The 17,534-nt window shown below is 49.3% G+C and overlaps 13 non-coding genes and 1 pseudogene across 13 annotated transcripts; all 14 read right to left on the reverse strand.

The window, feature by feature from the left end:
- Positions 1-1,017: 1,017 nt before the first annotated feature.
- Positions 1,018-1,182, reverse strand: LOC148996005 (U1 spliceosomal RNA). The gene has a single exon (XR_016150546.1). It is a non-coding gene; the product is annotated as a U1 spliceosomal RNA (small nuclear RNA).
- A 339-nt stretch (positions 1,183-1,521) lies between these two features.
- On the reverse strand, positions 1,522-1,712 carry LOC148996006 (U2 spliceosomal RNA). The gene has a single exon (XR_016148703.1). It is a non-coding gene; the product is annotated as a U2 spliceosomal RNA (small nuclear RNA).
- Positions 1,713-2,822: 1,110 nt separating this feature from the next.
- Positions 2,823-2,987, reverse strand: LOC148996007 (U1 spliceosomal RNA). Its single transcript, XR_016150557.1, has one exon. It is a non-coding gene; the product is annotated as a U1 spliceosomal RNA (small nuclear RNA).
- A 339-nt stretch (positions 2,988-3,326) lies between these two features.
- Positions 3,327-3,517, reverse strand: LOC148996008 (U2 spliceosomal RNA). The gene has a single exon (XR_016148704.1). It is a non-coding gene; the product is annotated as a U2 spliceosomal RNA (small nuclear RNA).
- Positions 3,518-4,627: 1,110 nt separating this feature from the next.
- Positions 4,628-4,792, reverse strand: LOC148996009 (U1 spliceosomal RNA). The gene has a single exon (XR_016150568.1). It is a non-coding gene; the product is annotated as a U1 spliceosomal RNA (small nuclear RNA).
- Positions 4,793-5,131: 339 nt separating this feature from the next.
- Positions 5,132-5,322, reverse strand: LOC148996010 (U2 spliceosomal RNA). Its single transcript, XR_016148707.1, has one exon. It is a non-coding gene; the product is annotated as a U2 spliceosomal RNA (small nuclear RNA).
- Positions 5,323-6,432: 1,110 nt separating this feature from the next.
- LOC148996011 (U1 spliceosomal RNA) lies at positions 6,433-6,597 on the reverse strand. Its single transcript, XR_016150579.1, has one exon. It is a non-coding gene; the product is annotated as a U1 spliceosomal RNA (small nuclear RNA).
- A 338-nt stretch (positions 6,598-6,935) lies between these two features.
- LOC148996012 (U2 spliceosomal RNA) lies at positions 6,936-7,126 on the reverse strand. The gene has a single exon (XR_016148709.1). It is a non-coding gene; the product is annotated as a U2 spliceosomal RNA (small nuclear RNA).
- Positions 7,127-8,236: 1,110 nt separating this feature from the next.
- LOC148996013 (U1 spliceosomal RNA) lies at positions 8,237-8,401 on the reverse strand. The gene has a single exon (XR_016150590.1). It is a non-coding gene; the product is annotated as a U1 spliceosomal RNA (small nuclear RNA).
- Positions 8,402-8,739: 338 nt separating this feature from the next.
- Positions 8,740-8,930, reverse strand: LOC148996014 (U2 spliceosomal RNA). The gene has a single exon (XR_016148710.1). It is a non-coding gene; the product is annotated as a U2 spliceosomal RNA (small nuclear RNA).
- A 1,110-nt stretch (positions 8,931-10,040) lies between these two features.
- LOC148996015 (U1 spliceosomal RNA) lies at positions 10,041-10,205 on the reverse strand. Its single transcript, XR_016147540.1, has one exon. It is a non-coding gene; the product is annotated as a U1 spliceosomal RNA (small nuclear RNA).
- Positions 10,206-10,544: 339 nt separating this feature from the next.
- On the reverse strand, positions 10,545-10,735 carry LOC148996016 (U2 spliceosomal RNA). Its single transcript, XR_016148711.1, has one exon. It is a non-coding gene; the product is annotated as a U2 spliceosomal RNA (small nuclear RNA).
- Positions 10,736-11,845: 1,110 nt separating this feature from the next.
- Positions 11,846-12,010, reverse strand: LOC148996017 (U1 spliceosomal RNA). The gene has a single exon (XR_016147560.1). It is a non-coding gene; the product is annotated as a U1 spliceosomal RNA (small nuclear RNA).
- A 339-nt stretch (positions 12,011-12,349) lies between these two features.
- Positions 12,350-12,526, reverse strand: LOC148996018 (U2 spliceosomal RNA; annotated as a pseudogene).
- Between the last annotated feature and the right edge of the window lie 5,008 nt (positions 12,527-17,534).

The raw sequence follows: 17,534 nt of genomic DNA on the forward strand, positions 1-17,534 counted from the left end.
TCAGATTGGTTGACACCGAAAATGGATCACAACAGAGTGCACAGCACGACACTCTGGAGTGCAACCTGGGATTTTGGATCATCAACATTCCGCCTTAAAAGTGAGCGGGCAGACCAAAGCGTCCGTGGTAGAGACTTGAAACTCTGAGGGATGGTAGGACCGGCCCGGTACTACAACCTCACCAAGGCTCGCCCCGATCGGCCCCAAGGTGGCGCTGCAGCGATCAAAAGTACGAAATGGCTCGTAACTCCTCGACCGTCGGTCGCAGACCCAAGTGTCTTACATCACCGGAATCCTTGGCTCGAGCCGAACAAGATGCATGCCTCGGATTGGGTGGTCGCGCTGGCGAGATTTTCGGGTATTTTGGATTTTCTGAAAAACCTACTTTTGCACACTAGTCCTAGGTTTTTTGCCCGATCTGACCCAAACCGGTGCAGAAAGATTCTCTGGAGTCTGACTGCCAACAGGGATCGGGAAACAGTTGGAATTTCCATCCACGTTGGCGACGGTACGCCAAAACGTTGGGGGTGGGCGAGGCGGGCTTTACTTAAACGGCTATAACTCTCCAACGGAATGAGACAATTGCACCCAACTCGGTACACCTGTGTACGGGCTCAGCCCGTGGTCACGTGAAGAGGAATGCGGCGACTGGCCACTTGGTGGCGCTGTAAACAGAAAAAAACACAACATGGGTGGCTGAATATCACGTGACGTTTCACACGTGCACAATGTTTTCATACCACATGATAGAACTCCTCATTCCGAACAACTTTGCCTCCAGGACAACTGCTGTGAACTAAGTCGTCCGTCAAATATTGGAGACTATTTGAAGAATTGAGGAGAAAAAAGAAAACCCTCCTCACACAGACCGGTCCTAGACTGTTTCGTATCTCTCGAGCAACCGCCGCAGTTCAACTCTCTGGACTGCCTCTGGATATTGAAGAAGTGGAGAAAAAAAACAAAACAAAAGAACCTCAAGTGGAGCTTTAACAATCTGCCCTTTTAACCAGTGTTGTCCAGGGGAGAGCGCGAACGCAGTCCCCCACTACCATAAATTATGCAGTCGAGATTCCCACATTTGGGGAATTCGCAGGGGTCAGCACAACCCAGAGTGCAATGGCCGAGCCTCGCCCTGGGTGAACCACCTTCCTGATCATGGTGTCTCCCCTGCCAGGTAAGTATGAATTCCCAGGCCTTCAGTCAGAAGCACCCTGCCCCTCTCCCCAATCCTCACCAGCGGTTTGCCAGTCAAAAAAGGGGCTTTTTTTTTTTTTTTTTTTTTTTGCACGCTCCGCATCCGGCTCCATGAGCCATAAATGTACATAATGCGCCGTCCCCGAATAGTGGACGGATCAGATGTTAAACTGACAGAGGAACAGGGGTTCCTTTTTGTCTTGTTTTTACACCACAATTCTACCCAGGCTAGTATAGCACATGATCACCTACAACACCCACTCACACTAGCTCCATTATCACCTTCTGCCACACAAGACCACTACATTTCTTTCATTGAACACTTTAGGAGGGTGCACCGTTCCCAGAAGTACTGCAATACCGGGTCGATGCGTGGAGTGGACGGAGCAAGCCCCTATGCCATCTCCCAGGACCAAAAATCAATTTAATATGTGGTGCCCGGGTAGGGCACGTATCAGATATTAAACTGATAAGAACAGATACTACACTTGATCTTAGCCAAAAGGCCGAGAAGCGATGACGCAGCGACGCCGAGGCGGGGGAGCCGGCAAAGGCCACGCCCACCTGGGCCGCGGCGAGAGGGTCTAAGGTCGCCGGCAAACAAGCTCAGCTCAGATTGGTTGACACCGAAAATGGATCACAACAGAGTGCACAGCACGACACTCTGGAGTGCAACCTGGGATTTTGGATCATCAACATTCCGCCTTAAAAGTGAGCGGGCAGACCAAAGCGTCCGTGGTAGAGACTTGAAACTCTGAGGGATGGTAGGACCGGCCCGGTACTACAACCTCACCAAGGCTCGCCCCGATCGGCCCCAAGGTGGCGCTGCAGCGATCAAAAGTACGAAATGGCTCGTAACTCCTCGACCGTCGGTCGCAGACCCAAGTGTCTTACATCACCGGAATCCTTGGCTCGAGCCGAACAAGATGCATGCCTCGGATTGGGTGGTCGCGCTGGCGAGATTTTCGGGTATTTTGGATTTTCTGAAAAACCTACTTTTGCACACTAGTCCTAGGTTTTTTGCCCGATCTGACCCAAACCGGTGCAGAAAGATTCTCTGGAGTCTGACTGCCAACAGGGATCGGGAAACAGTTGGAATTTCCATCCACGTTGGCGACGGTACGCCAAAACGTTGGGGGTGGGCGAGGCGGGCTTTACTTAAACGGCTATAACTCTCCAACGGAATGAGACAATTGCACCCAACTCGGTACACCTGTGTACGGGCTCAGCCCGTGGTCACGTGAAGAGGAATGCGGCGACTGGCCACTTGGTGGCGCTGTAAACAGAAAAAAACACAACATGGGTGGCTGAATATCACGTGACGTTTCACACGTGCACAATGTTTTCATACCACATGATAGAACTCCTCATTCCGAACAACTTTGCCTCCAGGACAACTGCTGTGAACTAAGTCGTCCGTCAAATATTGGAGACTATTTGAAGAATTGAGGAGAAAAAAGAAAACCCTCCTCACACAGACCGGTCCTAGACTGTTTCGTATCTCTCGAGCAACCGCCGCAGTTCAACTCTCTGGACTGCCTCTGGATATTGAAGAAGTGGAGAAAAAAAACAAAACAAAAGAACCTCAAGTGGAGCTTTAACAATCTGCCCTTTTAACCAGTGTTGTCCAGGGGAGAGCGCGAACGCAGTCCCCCACTACCATAAATTATGCAGTCGAGATTCCCACATTTGGGGAATTCGCAGGGGTCAGCACAACCCAGAGTGCAATGGCCGAGCCTCGCCCTGGGTGAACCACCTTCCTGATCATGGTGTCTCCCCTGCCAGGTAAGTATGAATTCCCAGGCCTTCAGTCAGAAGCACCCTGCCCCTCTCCCCAATCCTCACCAGCGGTTTGCCAGTCAAAAAAGGGGCTTTTTTTTTTTTTTTTTTTTTTTGCACGCTCCGCATCCGGCTCCATGAGCCATAAATGTACATAATGCGCCGTCCCCGAATAGTGGACGGATCAGATGTTAAACTGACAGAGGAACAGGGGTTCCTTTTTGTCTTGTTTTTACACCACAATTCTACCCAGGCTAGTATAGCACATGATCACCTACAACACCCACTCACACTAGCTCCATTATCACCTTCTGCCACACAAGACCACTACATTTCTTTCATTGAACACTTTAGGAGGGTGCACCGTTCCCAGAAGTACTGCAATACCGGGTCGATGCGTGGAGTGGACGGAGCAAGCCCCTATGCCATCTCCCAGGACCAAAAATCAATTTAATATGTGGTGCCCGGGTAGGGCACGTATCAGATATTAAACTGATAAGAACAGATACTACACTTGATCTTAGCCAAAAGGCCGAGAAGCGATGACGCAGCGACGCCGAGGCGGGGGAGCCGGCAAAGGCCACGCCCACCTGGGCCGCGGCGAGAGGGTCTAAGGTCGCCGGCAAACAAGCTCAGCTCAGATTGGTTGACACCGAAAATGGATCACAACAGAGTGCACAGCACGACACTCTGGAGTGCAACCTGGGATTTTGGATCATCAACATTCCGCCTTAAAAGTGAGCGGGCAGACCAAAGCGTCCGTGGTAGAGACTTGAAACTCTGAGGGATGGTAGGACCGGCCCGGTACTACAACCTCACCAAGGCTCGCCCCGATCGGCCCCAAGGTGGCGCTGCAGCGATCAAAAGTACGAAATGGCTCGTAACTCCTCGACCGTCGGTCGCAGACCCAAGTGTCTTACATCACCGGAATCCTTGGCTCGAGCCGAACAAGATGCATGCCTCGGATTGGGTGGTCGCGCTGGCGAGATTTTCGGGTATTTTGGATTTTCTGAAAAACCTACTTTTGCACACTAGTCCTAGGTTTTTTGCCCGATCTGACCCAAACCGGTGCAGAAAGATTCTCTGGAGTCTGACTGCCAACAGGGATCGGGAAACAGTTGGAATTTCCATCCACGTTGGCGACGGTACGCCAAAACGTTGGGGGTGGGCGAGGCGGGCTTTACTTAAACGGCTATAACTCTCCAACGGAATGAGACAATTGCACCCAACTCGGTACACCTGTGTACGGGCTCAGCCCGTGGTCACGTGAAGAGGAATGCGGCGACTGGCCACTTGGTGGCGCTGTAAACAGAAAAAAACACAACATGGGTGGCTGAATATCACGTGACGTTTCACACGTGCACAATGTTTTCATACCACATGATAGAACTCCTCATTCCGAACAACTTTGCCTCCAGGACAACTGCTGTGAACTAAGTCGTCCGTCAAATATTGGAGACTATTTGAAGAATTGAGGAGAAAAAAGAAAACCCTCCTCACACAGACCGGTCCTAGACTGTTTCGTATCTCTCGAGCAACCGCCGCAGTTCAACTCTCTGGACTGCCTCTGGATATTGAAGAAGTGGAGAAAAAAAACAAAACAAAAGAACCTCAAGTGGAGCTTTAACAATCTGCCCTTTTAACCAGTGTTGTCCAGGGGAGAGCGCGAACGCAGTCCCCCACTACCATAAATTATGCAGTCGAGATTCCCACATTTGGGGAATTCGCAGGGGTCAGCACAACCCAGAGTGCAATGGCCGAGCCTCGCCCTGGGTGAACCACCTTCCTGATCATGGTGTCTCCCCTGCCAGGTAAGTATGAATTCCCAGGCCTTCAGTCAGAAGCACCCTGCCCCTCTCCCCAATCCTCACCAGCGGTTTGCCAGTCAAAAAAGGGGCTTTTTTTTTTTTTTTTTTTTTTTGCACGCTCCGCATCCGGCTCCATGAGCCATAAATGTACATAATGCGCCGTCCCCGAATAGTGGACGGATCAGATGTTAAACTGACAGAGGAACAGGGGTTCCTTTTTGTCTTGTTTTTACACCACAATTCTACCCAGGCTAGTATAGCACATGATCACCTACAACACCCACTCACACTAGCTCCATTATCACCTTCTGCCACACAAGACCACTACATTTCTTTCATTGAACACTTTAGGAGGGTGCACCGTTCCCAGAAGTACTGCAATACCGGGTCGATGCGTGGAGTGGACGGAGCAAGCCCCTATGCCATCTCCCAGGACCAAAAATCAATTTAATATGTGGTGCCCGGGTAGGGCACGTATCAGATATTAAACTGATAAGAACAGATACTACACTTGATCTTAGCCAAAAGGCCGAGAAGCGATGACGCAGCGACGCCGAGGCGGGGGAGCCGGCAAAGGCCACGCCCACCTGGGCCGCGGCGAGAGGGTCTAAGGTCGCCGGCAAACAAGCTCAGCTCAGATTGGTTGACACCGAAAATGGATCACAACAGAGTGCACAGCACGACACTCTGGAGTGCAACCTGGGATTTTGGATCATCAACATTCCGCCTTAAAAGTGAGCGGGCAGACCAAAGCGTCCGTGGTAGAGACTTGAAACTCTGAGGGATGGTAGGACCGGCCCGGTACTACAACCTCACCAAGGCTCGCCCCGATCGGCCCCAAGGTGGCGCTGCAGCGATCAAAAGTACGAAATGGCTCGTAACTCCTCGACCGTCGGTCGCAGACCCAAGTGTCTTACATCACCGGAATCCTTGGCTCGAGCCGAACAAGATGCATGCCTCGGATTGGGTGGTCGCGCTGGCGAGATTTTCGGGTATTTTGGATTTTCTGAAAAACCTACTTTTGCACACTAGTCCTAGGTTTTTTGCCCGATCTGACCCAAACCGGTGCAGAAAGATTCTCTGGAGTCTGACTGCCAACAGGGATCGGGAAACAGTTGGAATTTCCATCCACGTTGGCGACGGTACGCCAAAACGTTGGGGGTGGGCGAGGCGGGCTTTACTTAAACGGCTATAACTCTCCAACGGAATGAGACAATTGCACCCAACTCGGTACACCTGTGTACGGGCTCAGCCCGTGGTCACGTGAAGAGGAATGCGGCGACTGGCCACTTGGTGGCGCTGTAAACAGAAAAAAACACAACATGGGTGGCTGAATATCACGTGACGTTTCACACGTGCACAATGTTTTCATACCACATGATAGAACTCCTCATTCCGAACAACTTTGCCTCCAGGACAACTGCTGTGAACTAAGTCGTCCGTCAAATATTGGAGACTATTTGAAGAATTGAGGAGAAAAAAGAAAACCCTCCTCACACAGACCGGTCCTAGACTGTTTCGTATCTCTCGAGCAACCGCCGCAGTTCAACTCTCTGGACTGCCTCTGGATATTGAAGAAGTGGAGAAAAAAAACAAAACAAAAGAACCTCAAGTGGAGCTTTAACAATCTGCCCTTTTAACCAGTGTTGTCCAGGGGAGAGCGCGAACGCAGTCCCCCACTACCATAAATTATGCAGTCGAGATTCCCACATTTGGGGAATTCGCAGGGGTCAGCACAACCCAGAGTGCAATGGCCGAGCCTCGCCCTGGGTGAACCACCTTCCTGATCATGGTGTCTCCCCTGCCAGGTAAGTATGAATTCCCAGGCCTTCAGTCAGAAGCACCCTGCCCCTCTCCCCAATCCTCACCAGCGGTTTGCCAGTCAAAAAAGGGGCTTTTTTTTTTTTTTTTTTTTTTGCACGCTCCGCATCCGGCTCCATGAGCCATAAATGTACATAATGCGCCGTCCCCGAATAGTGGACGGATCAGATGTTAAACTGACAGAGGAACAGGGGTTCCTTTTTGTCTTGTTTTTACACCACAATTCTACCCAGGCTAGTATAGCACATGATCACCTACAACACCCACTCACACTAGCTCCATTATCACCTTCTGCCACACAAGACCACTACATTTCTTTCATTGAACACTTTAGGAGGGTGCACCGTTCCCAGAAGTACTGCAATACCGGGTCGATGCGTGGAGTGGACGGAGCAAGCCCCTATGCCATCTCCCAGGACCAAAAATCAATTTAATATGTGGTGCCCGGGTAGGGCACGTATCAGATATTAAACTGATAAGAACAGATACTACACTTGATCTTAGCCAAAAGGCCGAGAAGCGATGACGCAGCGACGCCGAGGCGGGGGAGCCGGCAAAGGCCACGCCCACCTGGGCCGCGGCGAGAGGGTCTAAGGTCGCCGGCAAACAAGCTCAGCTCAGATTGGTTGACACCGAAAATGGATCACAACAGAGTGCACAGCACGACACTCTGGAGTGCAACCTGGGATTTTGGATCATCAACATTCCGCCTTAAAAGTGAGCGGGCAGACCAAAGCGTCCGTGGTAGAGACTTGAAACTCTGAGGGATGGTAGGACCGGCCCGGTACTACAACCTCACCAAGGCTCGCCCCGATCGGCCCCAAGGTGGCGCTGCAGCGATCAAAAGTACGAAATGGCTCGTAACTCCTCGACCGTCGGTCGCAGACCCAAGTGTCTTACATCACCGGAATCCTTGGCTCGAGCCGAACAAGATGCATGCCTCGGATTGGGTGGTCGCGCTGGCGAGATTTTCGGGTATTTTGGATTTTCTGAAAAACCTACTTTTGCACACTAGTCCTAGGTTTTTTGCCCGATCTGACCCAAACCGGTGCAGAAAGATTCTCTGGAGTCTGACTGCCAACAGGGATCGGGAAACAGTTGGAATTTCCATCCACGTTGGCGACGGTACGCCAAAACGTTGGGGGTGGGCGAGGCGGGCTTTACTTAAACGGCTATAACTCTCCAACGGAATGAGACAATTGCACCCAACTCGGTACACCTGTGTACGGGCTCAGCCCGTGGTCACGTGAAGAGGAATGCGGCGACTGGCCACTTGGTGGCGCTGTAAACAGAAAAAAACACAACATGGGTGGCTGAATATCACGTGACGTTTCACACGTGCACAATGTTTTCATACCACATGATAGAACTCCTCATTCCGAACAACTTTGCCTCCAGGACAACTGCTGTGAACTAAGTCGTCCGTCAAATATTGGAGACTATTTGAAGAATTGAGGAGAAAAAAGAAAACCCTCCTCACACAGACCGGTCCTAGACTGTTTCGTATCTCTCGAGCAACCGCCGCAGTTCAACTCTCTGGACTGCCTCTGGATATTGAAGAAGTGGAGAAAAAAAACAAAACAAAAGAACCTCAAGTGGAGCTTTAACAATCTGCCCTTTTAACCAGTGTTGTCCAGGGGAGAGCGCGAACGCAGTCCCCCACTACCATAAATTATGCAGTCGAGATTCCCACATTTGGGGAATTCGCAGGGGTCAGCACAACCCAGAGTGCAATGGCCGAGCCTCGCCCTGGGTGAACCACCTTCCTGATCATGGTGTCTCCCCTGCCAGGTAAGTATGAATTCCCAGGCCTTCAGTCAGAAGCACCCTGCCCCTCTCCCCAATCCTCACCAGCGGTTTGCCAGTCAAAAAAGGGGCTTTTTTTTTTTTTTTTTTTTTTGCACGCTCCGCATCCGGCTCCATGAGCCATAAATGTACATAATGCGCCGTCCCCGAATAGTGGACGGATCAGATGTTAAACTGACAGAGGAACAGGGGTTCCTTTTTGTCTTGTTTTTACACCACAATTCTACCCAGGCTAGTATAGCACATGATCACCTACAACACCCACTCACACTAGCTCCATTATCACCTTCTGCCACACAAGACCACTACATTTCTTTCATTGAACACTTTAGGAGGGTGCACCGTTCCCAGAAGTACTGCAATACCGGGTCGATGCGTGGAGTGGACGGAGCAAGCCCCTATGCCATCTCCCAGGACCAAAAATCAATTTAATATGTGGTGCCCGGGTAGGGCACGTATCAGATATTAAACTGATAAGAACAGATACTACACTTGATCTTAGCCAAAAGGCCGAGAAGCGATGACGCAGCGACGCCGAGGCGGGGGAGCCGGCAAAGGCCACGCCCACCTGGGCCGCGGCGAGAGGGTCTAAGGTCGCCGGCAAACAAGCTCAGCTCAGATTGGTTGACACCGAAAATGGATCACAACAGAGTGCACAGCACGACACTCTGGAGTGCAACCTGGGATTTTGGATCATCAACATTCCGCCTTAAAAGTGAGCGGGCAGACCAAAGCGTCCGTGGTAGAGACTTGAAACTCTGAGGGATGGTAGGACCGGCCCGGTACTACAACCTCACCAAGGCTCGCCCCGATCGGCCCCAAGGTGGCGCTGCAGCGATCAAAAGTACGAAATGGCTCGTAACTCCTCGACCGTCGGTCGCAGACCCAAGTGTCTTACATCACCGGAATCCTTGGCTCGAGCCGAACAAGATGCATGCCTCGGATTGGGTGGTCGCGCTGGCGAGATTTTCGGGTATTTTGGATTTTCTGAAAAACCTACTTTTGCACACTAGTCCTAGGTTTTTTGCCCGATCTGACCCAAACCGGTGCAGAAAGATTCTCTGGAGTCTGACTGCCAACAGGGATCGGGAAACAGTTGGAATTTCCATCCACGTTGGCGACGGTACGCCAAAACGTTGGGGGTGGGCGAGGCGGGCTTTACTTAAACGGCTATAACTCTCCAACGGAATGAGACAATTGCACCCAACTCGGTACACCTGTGTACGGGCTCAGCCCGTGGTCACGTGAAGAGGAATGCGGCGACTGGCCACTTGGTGGCGCTGTAAACAGAAAAAAACACAACATGGGTGGCTGAATATCACGTGACGTTTCACACGTGCACAATGTTTTCATACCACATGATAGAACTCCTCATTCCGAACAACTTTGCCTCCAGGACAACTGCTGTGAACTAAGTCGTCCGTCAAATATTGGAGACTATTTGAAGAATTGAGGAGAAAAAAGAAAACCCTCCTCACACAGACCGGTCCTAGACTGTTTCGTATCTCTCGAGCAACCGCCGCAGTTCAACTCTCTGGACTGCCTCTGGATATTGAAGAAGTGGAGAAAAAAAACAAAACAAAAGAACCTCAAGTGGAGCTTTAACAATCTGCCCTTTTAACCAGTGTTGTCCAGGGGAGAGCGCGAACGCAGTCCCCCACTACCATAAATTATGCAGTCGAGATTCCCACATTTGGGGAATTCGCAGGGGTCAGCACAACCCAGAGTGCAATGGCCGAGCCTCGCCCTGGGTGAACCACCTTCCTGATCATGGTGTCTCCCCTGCCAGGTAAGTATGAATTCCCAGGCCTTCAGTCAGAAGCACCCTGCCCCTCTCCCCAATCCTCACCAGCGGTTTGCCAGTCAAAAAAGGGGCTTTTTTTTTTTTTTTTTTTTTTTGCACGCTCCGCATCCGGCTCCATGAGCCATAAATGTACATAATGCGCCGTCCCCGAATAGTGGACGGATCAGATGTTAAACTGACAGAGGAACAGGGGTTCCTTTTTGTCTTGTTTTTACACCACAATTCTACCCAGGCTAGTATAGCACATGATCACCTACAACACCCACTCACACTAGCTCCATTATCACCTTCTGCCACACAAGACCACTACATTTCTTTCATTGAACACTTTAGGAGGGTGCACCGTTCCCAGAAGTACTGCAATACCGGGTCGATGCGTGGAGTGGACGGAGCAAGCCCCTATGCCATCTCCCAGGACCAAAAATCAATTTAATATGTGGTGCCCGGGTAGGGCACGTATCAGATATTAAACTGATAAGAACAGATACTACACTTGATCTTAGCCAAAAGGCCGAGAAGCGATGACGCAGCGACGCCGAGGCGGGGGAGCCGGCAAAGGCCACGCCCACCTGGGCCGCGGCGAGAGGGTCTAAGGTCGCCGGCAAACAAGCTCAGCTCAGATTGGTTGACACCGAAAATGGATCACAACAGAGTGCACAGCACGACACTCTGGAGTGCAACCTGGGATTTTGGATCATCAACATTCCGCCTTAAAAGTGAGCGGGCAGACCAAAGCGTCCGTGGTAGAGACTTGAAACTCTGAGGGATGGTAGGACCGGCCCGGTACTACAACCTCACCAAGGCTCGCCCCGATCGGCCCCAAGGTGGCGCTGCAGCGATCAAAAGTACGAAATGGCTCGTAACTCCTCGACCGTCGGTCGCAGACCCAAGTGTCTTACATCACCGGAATCCTTGGCTCGAGCCGAACAAGATGCATGCCTCGGATTGGGTGGTCGCGCTGGCGAGATTTTCGGGTATTTTGGATTTTCTGAAAAACCTACTTTTGCACACTAGTCCTAGGTTTTTTGCCCGATCTGACCCAAACCGGTGCAGAAAGATTCTCTGGAGTCTGACTGCCAACAGGGATCGGGAAACAGTTGGAATTTCCATCCACGTTGGCGACGGTACGCCAAAACGTTGGGGGTGGGCGAGGCGGGCTTTACTTAAACGGCTATAACTCTCCAACGGAATGAGACAATTGCACCCAACTCGGTACACCTGTGTACGGGCTCAGCCCGTGGTCACGTGAAGAGGAATGCGGCGACTGGCCACTTGGTGGCGCTGTAAACAGAAAAAAACACAACATGGGTGGCTGAATATCACGTGACGTTTCACACGTGCACAATGTTTTCATACCACATGATAGAACTCCTCATTCCGAACAACTTTGCCTCCAGGACAACTGCTGTGAACTAAGTCGTCCGTCAAATATTGGAGACTATTTGAAGAATTGAGGAGAAAAAAGAAAACCCTCCTCACACAGACCGGTCCTAGACTGTTTCGTATCTCTCGAGCAACCGCCGCAGTTCAACTCTCTGGACTGCCTCTGGATATTGAAGAAGTGGAGAAAAAAAACAAAACAAAAGAACCTCAAGTGGAGCTTTAACAATCTGCCCTTTTAACCAGTGTTGTCCAGGGGAGAGCGCGAACGCAGTCCCCCACTACCATAAATTATGCAGTCGAGATTCCCACATTTGGGGAATTCGCAGGGGTCAGCACAACCCAGAGTGCAATGGCCGAGCCTCGCCCTGGGTGAACCACCTTCCTGATCATGGTGTCTCCCCTGCCAGGTAAGTATGAATTCCCAGGCCTTCAGTCAGAAGCACCCTGCCCCTCTCCCCAATCCTCACCAGCGGTTTGCCAGTCAAAAAAGGGGCTTTTTTTTTTTTTTTTTTTTTTTGCACGCTCCGCATCCGGCTCCATGAGCCATAAATGTACATAATGCGCCGTCCCCGAATAGTGGACGGATCAGATGTTAAACTGACAGAGGAACAGGGGTTCCTTTTTGTCTTGTTTTTACACCACAATTCTACCCAGGCTAGTATAGCACATGATCACCTACAACACCCACTCACACTAGCTCCATTATCACCTTCTGCCACACAAGACCACTACATTTCTTTCATTGAACACTTTAGGAGGGTGCACCGTTCCCAGAAGTACTGCAATACCGGGTCGATGCGTGGAGTGGACGGAGCAAGCCCCTATGCCATCTCCCAGGACCAAAAATCAATTTAATATGTGGTGCCCGGGTAGGGCACGTATCAGATATTAAACTGATAAGAACAGATTTTTTTTTCTTTCGAAAAGTTTTATTGTCACAGTGTCATTCCATTATTTCCATTTGCATGTACATTTTTTTTCTTTTAGATCACATTTTTACACATATTAAAAGGGATACATTATTAACGGTTAAAAGTTTCTTGTGTTTGTGTGTTGTGTAAAAAGTCCATGTATGTTTTAAAAGAAAGGTAAATGGTTTAAATAATAGGAATAAAACAATAAAACATGTCAGATAAAAAACAATAAAACAATAAATTATGCCACATAAAACATCTCTTGTACAGGATCGAGGGTGAGTCCCTATCAAGAATGTCCATTCACTCCAGGTCTCCAGAACAGGCCCCAGACTCCTCGCTTCCAGCGCCCAGCGGAGATCCCCTCTCCTCCGGCCCGCTGGCCCGCTGTTCCCGTAGCCAGAGTGGTGAGGGTGCATCTACGGGCAGCCAGGTACGGTGGCGGCCGGGACCCTCTCCGTGTGACCCCGGCCCCCCCATCCGAATAACGACGTGCGGCCCACCCTGCAGCGTTGATCTTATTCTTTGCTCGCACGCGTGGAGGGGGACCGTCACGCGTTTCCCCACCAGCAGGTTTCTGGTGGCCCAGATGGCATCCTTTATATGGTTGAGGGTGAGCCAGAGCGAGGCAAACGTTGGTGGTGTCAACTCCTTCAAGCCCTGACCCACCCCCAGGATGGCGAGCTTGTAGTCCACCTGGGCCCGACCCGCCGGCAGGCACGGGAAAAACAGGGGGCCGGTCTTGGCCCACAGGTCCCGCGCAACGCCGCACTCCCAGAGCAGATGTTGGACGGTCTCCGGGGAACCACATCCGGACCGTGGGCAGGTGGGGTTTTTGGCCATGCCTCTGGAGTGCATGACCGCCCTGACCGGGAGGATCTCATGAGCCACCATCCACGACAAGTCCTTGAGCCTGTTCTGGAGAGCTGGGTGGGCTGCGTTCCTCCAAACGTCTTTGGCCTCACCTAGTGTGAGGCCTGGAACTGGACTCACCGATTCTCGATCCTGCACAAGAGAGACAAGAGACTTGTGGTTAGTTAAAATAGTGGCATCATTTGTTTCTAAAAGGTATTTCTTTAAAAATGTCTTAATAAAAAGGTGTTCTTTTGACAAATTAAAAGACACTGGGCTTTTAAGATCAATGGGTAAAATTTTCAAGCTTCTTAGGTATGACCCCATCCAGAATCGGGTCATGGCTGCTGTCTTGTGTTCTCTGGATGGGGTCAGTGCATACTGGATGTGGAGGGCGGCAAAGCGGCTGCCTAAAAACAGGTGGGGGTCTGGGAGGCCTTTCCCGCCATTCTCTTTTTTCTTTTTGACAACCTCCCTCTTGAGTCTTTCCCACTTGGACCCCCACAGGAAATAAAATACCGCCCTCTCCAACTTGGCTAGGAATCGTCTTGGGGGACTAAAAACAGAACAGACAAGTAAAATCAGTGGTAAAATCACAGCTTTAAAAATTAAAATCTTGCCTTCTAGCGTCAGTTGTCTTAGTCCCCAAAAGCCCAGTCTTTGCCTAACTTTCCCTAACATGTCAGTCCAGTTTCCTTGTCCTCCACCCTCCCTGTCAAATTTCACACCTAAAATTTTCAAATCATTTTCTTTAAAATCCAAATCTAGTCCTCCTGTGTCCATGTCGCCCCACGGCCCGAAGAGCAGGGCCTCGGACTTACTCCTGTTAAGCTTGGCGCCCGAGGCCCGACCGTACCAGTCAGTCAAGTCCATTGCTCTTCGTACTGATAAAAGGTCAGTCGCTAAAAGAGTCACGTCATCCATATATAAAACACAGGTCGCCGTCAGTCCACCAGTTCCTGGGATGTCTAGTCCTTTAATCCATTTATCCCTTCTCAAGATCTGTGCCAGTGGCTCAATACAAGCCACATACAGAAGGGGAGATAAAGGACACCCCTGACGGACACCGCTGTGGATATTTACAGCTTTGGAAAGATGCCCATTTACAAGAAATTTGCTGCTAAAACCCTCATAGAGCAGCCCCACCCAAGCTATAAACCTCTCTGGAAAGCCCATTTTTTGCAGTACCTGAAGGAGGTACTGGTGCGAGACCCGATCAAAGGCTTTTTCGAAATCTAAATTTAGGGCTACAAGCCGGATGTTTCTGTCTCTCGCATAACAGATGGCATCTCTAATCAGAACTAGGCTGTCTGTTATCTTTCTTCTGGGCACAGCGCAAGCTTGATCCGGGTGGATTACGTCCTCTAAAACGGTCGACATACGTGTAGCTAAAATTTTACTGAAAAGTTTGCTATCAAAATTTAAAAGAGTAATAGGTCTCCAATTTTTTAAGTCAGTCCGGTCACCTTTTTTGTAAAGTAAAGAAACTATCCCTATTCTAAAACTGTCCGGAAGTCTGTCAAGGGTCTCAAAGTCCTTAAAAACAGTCAGTAATTCGTGAGCTAAAATGTCCCAAAAGGTAAGATAAAACTCCAGGGGGAGTCCATCTTCCCCTGGGGATTTACCCCTCTTAAAACCTTTCAGTGCTTTTTGAGTTTCTAAAATGGTAAAATCTTGTATTAAAAGCTCATTTGGACTCTTTACTTTCTTGACTAAAAAATTTAAAACTTCCTTTAGAGTGGTGTCATGTACATCTTTTGGACTGTATAACTCTTGGTAGAAATACTCAACCCCTTTTAAAATTTCATCTGTTGTTTTTACATCCCTCCCTTCTACTTTTACACTAGTTATAGCCCCTCCCCTTGTTAATATCTTTTTAAAAAAATACCTAGTACATTTTTCACCTTCTTCTATCTCTCTCTCTTTACTTCTTAAAATAAACCCTTTACTTTGATAACTGGATAAAACTGACATTTCTTTTTTGACCTCTTTCATTTCGTCATTAAAATCAAAACCATTATTAAAAAGATTAAAATATCTTTGTAGTCTTTTTTGCAGCCCCATCATGTATCTCTTTTCCCTATTCTTCTTGTCCCTTCCTACTTTCCTAAAAAACTGTCTTGTCCGGTCCTTTACCATCTCCCACCACTGTGCGCGTGTATCGTAAAAGTCTTGGAGGGTCTGCCATTGGCTGAACTGCTCCCTATATTCCTTTACTACATCCTCATCTTCTAAGAGGGAGCAGTTCAGCTTCCACAGCCCTCCCCCTACCGTCACACCTGTGGGCAGTGAAAGGGTGGAAGACAGCATTAAGTGGTCAGAAAAGAAAAGGGGGGTGACTGTAGCATCGGTTGGCGGGCAGTCTCTTGTAAAAATATAGTCGATGCGAGAGGCTCTGGAGCCATCACTACTGAACCAAGTGTAGCCCTCCTCTCTTTGATGCACATTTTTAAAACAGTCGACTAATTTAAAATCTCTCACTAAGCCCTGCAATAAAACCGTTGTCTTATCTACTTTAAAATCCTCTCCTACCCTCTTCCTATCTTTTTTTGATAAAACACAGTTAAAATCCCCTGCCACCACTAGGGGCGCCCTACCTAACATGTGGGACTGCAAGTCTTCTAAAAGCTCATACCTTTCATTTTTACCTGTAAAACCATACACATTAAGAACATTTAAATCTCTACCTAAAAAATTCAGATTTGCTAAAAGAGCCCGCCCATCCCTCACCACTGTGCTGCCCTTCACCAAGATATGGGGATTTTTTATTAAAATAGCAACACCGTCATTTTTGTTTTGGTTTGATCCGCTCCATATGGAGGGACCAGGGAGCCATAATTCCTCCATCTTTGTGTACCTATTTAAAAAGGGCAAAGCACACTCTTGTATTAAAAACAAATCTGATTTACAAGTATTTAAAAAGGATAAAATGCTCTGTGCTCGTATGGTGGACCTCACACTTCTTACATTGATGGTTGAGATTGTGAGGGTCATGAGCAGTAAGGTAAAAAAGGTATGAGACATTTAAAACAGAAGACAATAAAAGACTACAATAAAATCATTAAAATCATGTGATTTCTTGTGGCAATTGCCTTCCCCTCCTCCCAGATGGACTGGGGTCGGGGAGGCAAATGCTTACCACCTCCGAGGCTGCAGAGGAAACCTCTTGCAGCTCTTTTGGTGATGATGTTCTTAGCTTTACGTGCAAAAAGGACACCTCATTTGGGGATTCTAGGGGCCACACACGCTCCAGATTGTCCAAAAAGGAACTATCTGAGCGATGTGCAGCCCTAGCTTTCTTCTCCTCTGTGTCAAACAGAGGAGATCCCGCAGGCCTTTTTTGCACCTGAGCATTTGGGAGTGAACATTCAGTTTCACTCCCACTGGTTTCTAAAACCGCGTCCGGAACCGTTTCTAATGAAGAATCTGTTTCTTCCTGTATCTCATCTCCTTCCTTATCTTTCACAGTGGTGGTGGCTGTTTGAATGTTTGACTCTGCCCCTGTGGCCGCCCCACTTCCTTCTTCTGCCCCAATCCCTGAGGCTGGCAGGAGAGATGTAATTCCCGCCAAAACCTCAGGGACCGCCTCCTCCTCCCTTTGTTCTTTTGTTTGGTGTGCTTGCGGGGCGGCCATTTTAAGCTTGTTGGCAAAACTTTTAGGGCAGTCTCTGTAGAGATGGGATGATTCTCCACAAAGATTGCACCGCCTGCCATTGGTACAGTTTTCAAAACTGTGACCAATTTCTTTGCACTTCCCACATACTAGTTCTTGGCATGCTTCGGCGAGATGCCCAACTCTTCCACATTTTCTACACAGCTTAGGCATTCCTTGATAGTGTATGTAGCCTCTGTTTTCTCCCAGCACAATCATAGAAGGCAGATGTTTCAGGCCCTGGTAGCCCCCAGCGTCTTCCCATTGTTTAATGGGAATCCACCAGGAGCAATTCCAAATGCCATCCTCATCTAGCACTTTGACAGGCTGACTTCTAACAGTGCAAAATCTACCCAGCCAGACACAAATATCATCTCCAGTCACTGTTTCATTAAACATCCTAACAATCACTGTTTTAAGAGTGTTATCAGAAAGTTTCTCCACAGTGAACATGGAGAACTGGGCCTTAACATTTTCAAACCGTTGCCAAAAATCATTTAGCAGGGAAGCAGCCTTAAAGC

The sequence above is a fragment of the Pimephales promelas genome, chromosome 2, assembly GCF_988280905.1.
Source record: "Pimephales promelas chromosome 2, fPimPro1.hap1.1, whole genome shotgun sequence".
NCBI classification, from domain to species: domain Eukaryota; kingdom Metazoa; phylum Chordata; class Actinopteri; order Cypriniformes; family Leuciscidae; genus Pimephales; species Pimephales promelas.